Raw genomic sequence first — 9,316 nt, forward strand, 5'->3', positions numbered from 1 at the left:
AAGAGATTCAGTCAGAGTGGCAGTGTTCAAGTGCACCGAAGAACCCACATAGGAGAGAAACCTTTTGAATGCTCAGAGTGTGGAAAGAGATACACTACAAGTGGCAGTCTTCAAAAGCATCAAAGAACCCACACAGGGTAGAAACCTTTTGAATGCTCAGAGTGTGGAAAGAGATTCCATCAGCATGGCGGTCTTCAATATCATAAAAAAACCCACACAGGGGAGAAACCTTTTGAATGCTCAGAGTGTGGAAAGAGATTCATTCGGAATTCCACTCTTCAAGTGCACCAAAGAACCCACACAGGGGAGAAACCTTTTGAATGCTCCGAGTGTGGGAAGAGATTCAGTCGGAGTGGCTATCTTCAAGTGCACCGCGGAACCCACACAGGGGAGAAACCTTTTGCATGCTCAGAGTGTGGAAGGAGATTTAGTACGAGTGGCAGTCTTCAAGAGCATCAAAGAACCCACACCTTTTGAATGCTTAGAGTGTGGAAAGAGTTTCAGTCAGAGTGGCAGTCTTCAAGAGCATCAAAGAACCCACACTGGGGAGAAACCTTTTGAATGCTCACAGTCTGGAAAGAGATATAGTACAAGTGGCAGTCTTCAAAAGCACCAAAGAACCCACACAGGGGAGAAACCTTTTGCATGCTCAGAGTGTGGAAAGAGATTTAGTACGAGTGGCAGTCTTCAAAAGCACCAAAGAACCCACACAGGGGAGAAACCTTTTGAATGCTCAGAGTGTGGAAAGAGATTCAGTCAGAGTGGCAATCTTCAACTGCAACAAAGAATCCACACAGGGGATAAACCTTTTGAATGCTTAGAGTGTGTAAAAAGAGATTGTATACATGGCAGTCTTCAACTGCACCAAAGAACCCACACAGGGGAGAAACCTTTTGAATGCTCAGAGTGTGGAAAGAGATTCAGTATACATGGCAGTCTTCAAGACCATCAAAGAACCCACACAGGGGAGAAACCTTTTGAATGCTCACAATGTGGAAAGAGATATAGTACAAGTGGCAGTCTTCAAAAGCACCAAAGAACCCACACGGGGGAGAAACCTTTTGAATGCTCAGAGTGTGGAAAGAGATTCAGTATGAGTGGCCATCTTCAAGTGCACCGAAGATCCCACACAGGGGAGAAACCTTTCGTATGCTCAGCATGTGGAAAGAGATTCTGTGAGAGTGGCAGTCTTCAAAAGCATCAAAGAACCCACACAGGGGAGAAACCTTTTGAATACTGAGAGTCTGGAAAGAGATTCAGTACGAGTGGTGAACGTCAAGAGCATCAAAGAACTCACACAGGGGAGAAACCTTTTAAATGCTCAGAGCCAGGGCCTGGCAGGGTGAACGAAGACCCCTGTCCCCTGTTTCTTGCCTCCCTAATAAGGAAAAAGGACTTCCCAAAGGAAATAGGAAGGTGGAGGGGGTAGCATCTGAAAGCCCAAGGAATTTTCCCAGGGAAGAAGCTGATTTGGTCAGGCAGAAATGAGAACGAAGATCAATCAGACTTTATGGCACCTCTGCATCCTGACTCCATATGGCCCTTTTGGGCAACCCGTCTTTCGGGTATTCATGGAGGAGCTACTGGACTTGAATTCTGCTCTGCTTCTACGGACTAACACGGCAACCCACCAGAGAGGCAAAGAAAGAAATATATACAGAGTGGAAAAACTAAGAATTAGATGTGAAGTATTACAGGATTAGAAAAAAGAGGAGGCTTAGCAGTACCTAATATTAAACTAAGACTAAGCAGCCAGTTTAGTTCAGATAGCAGATTGGATCAATCAAGTTTAACTTTGAGATGTCTTCAGACATCTAAAGTTTTATGATGACTGGAAGGTTTTTCCAGTTCTGTATGTATTATTGTAAATATTTTTCCTATAGATTGTATCTCTACAAGTGATACTGTGAAGTATGCTTTGGTAGACATTATCTATTGGCTGATTTTGTGTGTGTCCCTTTCCAAGAGACTTCTGTGTTGGTTCATTGGGTACACCTGTAGAATCGAGGACTATTTCTGAGAGTTTGTGGAATAATCTAGTAAGAACATTATATCTAATTTGAAAACACATGAGAGACACATCAAGACCTGGGAGGTGAAAGGAGGATCATTTTGGAGAAGTTTGGATCTTAATGAACTCTGTAATAATGAATTATCCTCGTTTGGATATCAGAATAATTACAGGGGACCTTGTATTTGAATCTTTTCAAGATGGGCTTATTTCTGTGTTGGATTGTTTGTATGAAGTATTAGAATGTATTTGTTCACATTGATATTATAATATAGTGGCCTTTGATTTCTACAGGGGCAATATGAAACTGGCTGATTTCTTTTCAGTTCCCGTCCTAATAAACCCCAACATAGTGTTGGCCTTTTTTATTGCAGTCGCACACTGTCTCAACATTTTCAGTGAGCTATCCACTACGACTCCAAGATCTCTCTTTTGGTCAGTCCCTGCCAGTTCGGATCACATCAACGTGTGTTTATAGTGAAGATTTTTGGCCCCAATGTGCATCACTTGCACTTGGCCACATGAACCTCATTTGCCATGTTGACGCCCACTCCCCCATCCTCGACAGATCTCTTTGGAGCGCCTCACAATCCTCCGTGCTTTTCATCACTGTGACCACCCCTTATCTGGGGAGGACTGGTTTCCCTTTAAAAGTGTTCTTTATTTTGTTCTACTAGGGTATATCCGGCTGCCACCAGGAAATTTTAAAGGATTTCCAAACCTTTATGCTTTTGCTCTTGCCATTACTGGGTAGTTAGGGTGAGTTTAAGGCTCTTGGGGGCCTATGTGTTCCTGAGAAAGGATTCCTTTCAGAGCTGGTATACTTAAATAAAAGAAGATTTATTAAAATATTTCATAAATGAAAGGGTAGAACCATGTAACCAGTAATGTGAATACAAATTGCTTGGTGTCTCACACAAGATCTGCTCCCTTCCTGACAGGGATTTTTCAAGATAACTTTGTAGCACTTTAACTTAAGTTCATAAACTTTTCTTTTTTATCTGCCACAACACAGAACTGCTTGTCACTTTTCTTCATACACAGAGCTTAACTCTTATATCACACACAGGACTGCCTCTCTCACAGACCTCAGAACAAACTAACTTATCAACTGTCTTCATCAACTGTCAGACCTCTAACTGTCACTCCTGACAGACATACCTATTCATCCACTCAGAAACACTTCCAAAACCCCTCCCCCTCTCTGTCAATCACCAATCACACCACACTTGTCTCTTCAAGCACTCTAGTCCATCACACAGCTATGCAACCAAACTTTTAAAGAGACACACACACATATAAAACAAGGAATCATTACAACCACCCTTAACAATTTCGTGTTATTCGTAAATTTAGCCACTTCACTGCTTACTCCCAACTCTAAATCATTAATAAATTAAAAAGCATTGGACCGAGTACTGATCCCTGGGGTACCCCACTGCTTACCACCCTCCACTGAGAAAATTGCCCATTTATACTCACTCTCTGTTTCCTTTTAATTAGCCAGTTTTTGATCCACAAAAGGACTTGTCCTTTTATCCCGTGACTATTGAGCTTATTTATTTATTTATTTATTCGATTTATATACCGCCCTAACCCCCCATGGGAGTCTCTGAGCGGTTTACAATTAGTAGTGCTAATCACCAATTTACATTCTGTAACTATGGCCACAATTCATACAGGGGTTGGGTCATCCTACCAGCACCCCAGGTGGTGTTGGTTTTTTTCTTCTTCTCCGGCCTCTGGCTTCCTCGGCTGCAGATGTCTCTTGGCCTTCACCTTCAGTCCAGCGGGACGTCTTCGCCTTCCTCTGGTGTTCCCCGGCAGGCCGCTGCTTCTTCTAGCACACGAGTCCGCTTTTCTCCCGGCTCCGGCTATGTCCAATCGGCTCCGCCGCGCCGGGGGATGACGTCTCCCGCGCCTCTTTTTTGCTGCAATGGCCGCCTCTTTTTGCTGTTTTTCGATGCTGGCCACCAGGGATCGCTCTCTTTACTGGCTTTCAGTTGCCGCGCCGTGCCGCACTGCCTCGTCTCCGCTCCAGGACTTAGGAGCCTTTGATGAGGAACTCTATCAAAAGCTTTCTGGAAGTCAAGGTAAACGACATCTATTGGGTCCCTTCTTGTCCACATGTTTGTTCACCCCCTCAGAGAACACTAACAGGTTGGTGAGACAAGATCTTCCCTTACAGAACCCATGCTGAGTCTGCCTCAATAGTTTTTGTTCATCAGTGTGCCTACTAGTTCTTTCCTTAGTAACAGTTTCCACCAACTTACCCGGTATCGACATCAGACTGACTGGCCTGTAATTTCCCAGATCTCCTCTGGAACCCTTTTTAAAGATGGGGGTGACATTAGCTACCTTCCAGTCCTCAGGAATGGAGGCAGATTTTAAGGAAAGATGACATATTTTTGTCAGGAGATCCACAAGTTCACATTTGAACTTTTGAGGAGGAGGAGGAGAGGGAGGGAAGTGACCCAGCTAGGGTTGCCATCTCTGGGTTGGAAAATTCCTGGGGGAATGGTGGGGGGAAGGACCCATCGGCAGGATATTGTTATGTATTGAGCCTAAGCCTTTCCTCTAGCTGTAACTAGAACGGGCTGACCTTGCTTCTCTTTTTATACATGTGTGTGTGTGTGTGTGTGTGTGTGTGTGTGTGTGTATTTATTTATTTTTGATGTACAACAAACAAACAGACAAAACATAAATATAGGTGGGGGAGAATTTAAACACATTGCTAAAGAGAAAGAAGAATTATTTTGTCTTATTTCCATTTTCTGTTACTTGCTATTAAGCCGTTTCGTCATTTTAGTCTTTCCTTTTTTACAGGGTCTTTATAAATAGATAACAAAAGAAGAATTGTATTTCCTCAAATTTCTTAATACTTATAGTTTATAACCTGTCATAGTTTGTGCTCGCTTTGGCAGCACATATACTAAAATTGGAACGATACAGAGAAGATTGGCATGGCCCCTGAGCTTGCTTCTCTAAGACAATAGCTCGCCTGGATCCAGGAACTAACCTATACATAAGCAGTGTGATGTGAATAGCCTATCACTGGGAGTGTGTGTGTGTTGGGTGTGGTGTACACTGGCTGAGCTTGTTCCATCAGAACAATAGCTGGCCAGGATCCTGGAATGGACCTACAGTGTAATGTAAATAGCCAATTGGTGGTGGTGGGGTGGGCTGCTGGGGTGTGGCCTTTGCCTGCTTTATAGACAGGACAGCAAGGCCAGGTTTTCAGTCTTGTAGTTTGCTGAAATCACTGAATAAACTAGAGCTGATCACTGCGAGGCGTCTAGAACCCAGCGTTTTCCAGAAATATTCCCCCTTGAGTCTGCTCTCCAAAGCAGCCGTTTTCTCCAGGGGAAGGGATCTCTGTTTGCTGGAGGTCGGTTGTGATTCTGGCAGGTCTCCTGGCCTCACCTGGAGGTTGGCATCCCCGATCCAGGAGGAGAATAGAGGAAGGAGGCAGCTGCTAATCCAGCAGGGGAGGTCAGAGCCCTGCTCCACTCCTCCCCACACCTTTTGCAGTTCCAGGTATCTCTCAGGGTTTCCAGTGGACTTAGAGAAAAACGCCCTTTCTCTGTCCCTTTCAGGAGAAGCTGGCAGTGTTGAAATGGGTGGGTGAAGGTTTTTCATGGCAGGGAAGCCTCTGCTGCTGGCCGCCGTGTCTGCCAGGGTGGGGGAAGAAATCCTTTGAAACTCCTTTTTGCTTCCGGGGTGGCCTGGGGAGAGCCTCCGGTCGGGACCATGATGGCTGCATAAAACACTCAGGACAATATTGGCTGACAAGGTTGGCTGCTGTGTGAAAGCAAATGTGGGGCCAAAAGCTCAAATGAAATATGAACTACTTGTACATAAAAATACAAGAATTTATTACAAAGACATTAAAAGCATATCAGGGCCAGCCCAACACAAGCTTCATAATATAGTAAAAATTACATATTGCCAAGAGAAAAAAATAATGACCTAATGTGTTTCAGCCCAATTGGGTCTACTTCAGAGGGGTCACTGGGGGGGGGGGAATAGATGACCCTGGGGGTCATAGAATCATAGAATGTCAGAGTTGGAAGGTACCTTGCAGGTTGTCTAGTCCAACCCCCTGCACTCTGCCGGAGCATAGCCGAAAGACAGCCCTGCAACATACCCGAACGATGGTCGTCCAGCCTCCGCTTGAAAATGTCCAGTGAAGGAGCATCCACCACCTCCCGAGGCAGACTGTCCCACTGCTCAACCACTTTTATAGTTAGGGAGTTTCTCCCAATATTTAGCCGGTAACGACTTTCTTGTATTTTCCACCCATTAGATCTAGTCTTGCAATCTGGAGCAAGAGAGAACAGATCTGCTCCATCTTCTACATGGCAGCCCTTCAAATACTTGAAGACTGCAATCCTGTCCCCTCTAAGCCTTCTCTTTCCCAGGCTAAACATACCCAACTCTTTCAGCCTTTCCTCATAAGACTTGGATTCCAACCCTCTCACCATCCTGTTTGCCCTCTTCTGGACACGCTCGAGCTTGTCAACATCCTTCCTAAAATGTGGTGCCCAAAACTGGACACAGGACTCCAGGTGAGGCCTGACCATACCACGATTGCAAGGTACAAATAGGCTCCTATTACAATCAAAAGACAACACACAAATAGATATAGGGCCAAAACAGGAGTGTTGTTAAGGGGAAAAAATTATATTTCAGTAACAATTTAAGATGCTGTGTCTAATAATGATCTAAATTGTTGAGAAATTAGACTAATATTTGCTTTATGGGTTTATGTTTGCTGGCAAATACTACATGGACTGTGCACACACACACCCATAGGCACAAAGAACGCTGTACAAATCACCTGTTGTGAGATACACATAGATGGTGCCTGCATTACATGTTAATGAGGTTTCAAATACACAGCTACTAGCCTGAGGGAAAGAAAGCACATCGCCATTGTTGTCAGCCAAACAACAACTTGTTTGAAAGCAGTCCCCATTGATGAACTGTTGAAAGACACCTACTACACATATCTGCTCTACATCTGAATTGACAGTTTCCTGCCAGATGCTATTTGATTACCTGGGAAAGGCCAAGCTTCATCTACACATCAAGGAGATTCCTTGACACCAAGCTTTCACACTTGCCCAGATGCATCCTCTTGAGTTAGATCTTAAGTTTCAATATTGCCCAACCCTTTAGGTAGCCACCCCTCACTACACGCACCAATAGGGTTAGTTTTGGGGACGGACTAACAGGTAGGTGGGTCCACAAGTTGGCATAGTTGCCACCCACCCCAAAGATTCACCTATAACAGTGATGGCGAACCTTCTAGAGACCAAGTGCCCAAACTGCGACCCAAAACCCACTTATTTATCGCAAAGTGCCAACACGGCAATTTAACCTGAGAACTGAGGTTTTACTTTAGAAAAAACAACGCATACATTAACTTAAGATGATCCAAACAAAGTAAGGAAAGCAATCCCAAATGCTTTCATTTACTTAAAATTATTTGGCAGAGAATTTGACACTTTAATGATGGTCTGGGCCTGGCTGGGGCGATGGCACGCGTGCCCACAGAGAGGGCTCTGAGTGCCACCTCTGGCACCCGTGCCATAGGTTCGCCACCACTGACCTATAAAAAGTAAGGACCAGTGGTCTGGTTTTTTGCTAGCCGCCTTCCCCTCAACACCCCCTGTCTGTTTTTATACTCCTCTCAAGTCCAGCTTCCTGTACCAAATCCTTTGTTCTTACTTGATCTCTTGGTCTGCAGCCAAGAGGTCCACACATGCTGGCTGGTTTCTAGCTGTGTGGTAATATCCCTAGTATTCTAATATTCTGACCCCTCATTCTTCATTGGAACTGACAAGCTTCAGGACAGATTATTGCTACCCATCACCCTACCTGTGATTGATAAAGTGACTATTTTTAATACTGTATTTCTGAGGAACTTGTTTGATTGTGTGCATGCATCTGATTTGTGTGTATGTGATTTATATATTCTTAAGTAAAAGACAGATTGTTTTGGAACACACCAGTCTCGTCTCTTTCACTAGCGAACCCTTGGAGTGGAGGGGACCTTGGTATACACGGGCAAGAATCCAGATTTAAATTTAGTCTGCCAACTGCTGTGGATAAAGCAGTTCGGCCTACAAAATTATTTAAAAGCCAAATTTGTCAAGCCAAATTTATTGCACTTAATTCAAAAAAGAAATCAAAAGATATTTCCTGTGAGGCCTCCTAGGATCTAGCTTTGTGTGTCAAATGAAGATGCCCAGGAGTTGAATGATGTTGCTATTGTGTGTCTAGAAATAAATATTAACTTGTGCCACAATGTACAATAAACTACACCTTAACAGAGTAAAATTCAATATAGAGAAAATACCCTCCAATCTTGGTCACCTCTGAACATCTCTTGAGAACTCTGGGATGGCTATGGGGCAGCTGCAAGCTGATGGCCCTTTCCCCCCCCCAGACAATATGGGGAGCAAGCGAGAGAGAGAGAGAGAGAGAGAAGGGCGAGATTTCAAGTGGAGGCTTTGTGCTTCCTTTATGTGCTTTGGGAAGTCTTGTGTCAGGGTGGAAAGTGTTTGTGTTCTCAGGCTGTTCCCTGTCTCCAGCAAAAGGGCCACATCCTGGACTTGGACCTTCTTTGGGGTGGTGCTGAAACAGCCGCTGTGCTCTGGCACTGCCCCCTATATAGGGGGGGGTGGCTCTGGTCAGGGGAGGACCCCCCTCAGGGAGGGATGCAGGGAAAGCAGGAGGCCTCTGCTTTATGTAGGGTTGCCAACTCCAGGTTGGGAAATAATTCCTGGACATTTGGGGGTGGGGCCTGGGTTTTGAGAAGGGGGAGGCCCTCTGTGGGGCATCATGCCAGGGGGAGTCCGCTCCCCACAGCTGCCACTTTCCCCCCAGGAGAATCCATCTCTGTGCTCTGGAGATCCGGTTGCCATTCCAGGAGATTCCGCCTGGAGATTTGCAATCCTCCCTTTCTGGCTCTTCTCTGCCGCGCAGCTTCTGGTGCGGAAAGACACCCCGGCCGGCCCCTCGGGAGGCTGCGGAGTCCACTCGGTCTCCCGCCCTGTGCAGAGGAGGCCTCTCTCTCTCTCTCTGTTGCACTTTTTCTTGACTGACCGGTTACGGATCAGCAGGGGAGCAGCTGCGGGCAGGTTGAAAGTGCGGATATTTATCGGTATTTTACTGGCGTTCCTTGCGGTCAACTTTTCTTGCAGGGACTGAACTCAAGGCGGGTGCTGCAGTCTGAGCGAGTCGGGACCCTCCCCTGATCCAAGAGAGGAGAGATCCAAGGAGCAAGGCAGCGGGGGG

General features: G+C 45.4%; 1 pseudogene; it reads left to right on the plus strand.

The window, feature by feature from the left end:
- The first annotated feature begins 123 nt into the window (after nt 1-123).
- Nucleotides 124-910, plus strand: LOC107107242 (annotated as a pseudogene).
- The last annotated feature ends 8,406 nt before the right edge of the window (nt 911-9,316 follow it).

Source organism: Gekko japonicus, unplaced genomic scaffold, assembly GCF_001447785.1.
Source record: "Gekko japonicus isolate JY-2015 unplaced genomic scaffold, Gekko_japonicus_V1.1 scaffold790, whole genome shotgun sequence".
Taxonomy (NCBI): domain Eukaryota; kingdom Metazoa; phylum Chordata; class Lepidosauria; order Squamata; family Gekkonidae; genus Gekko; species Gekko japonicus.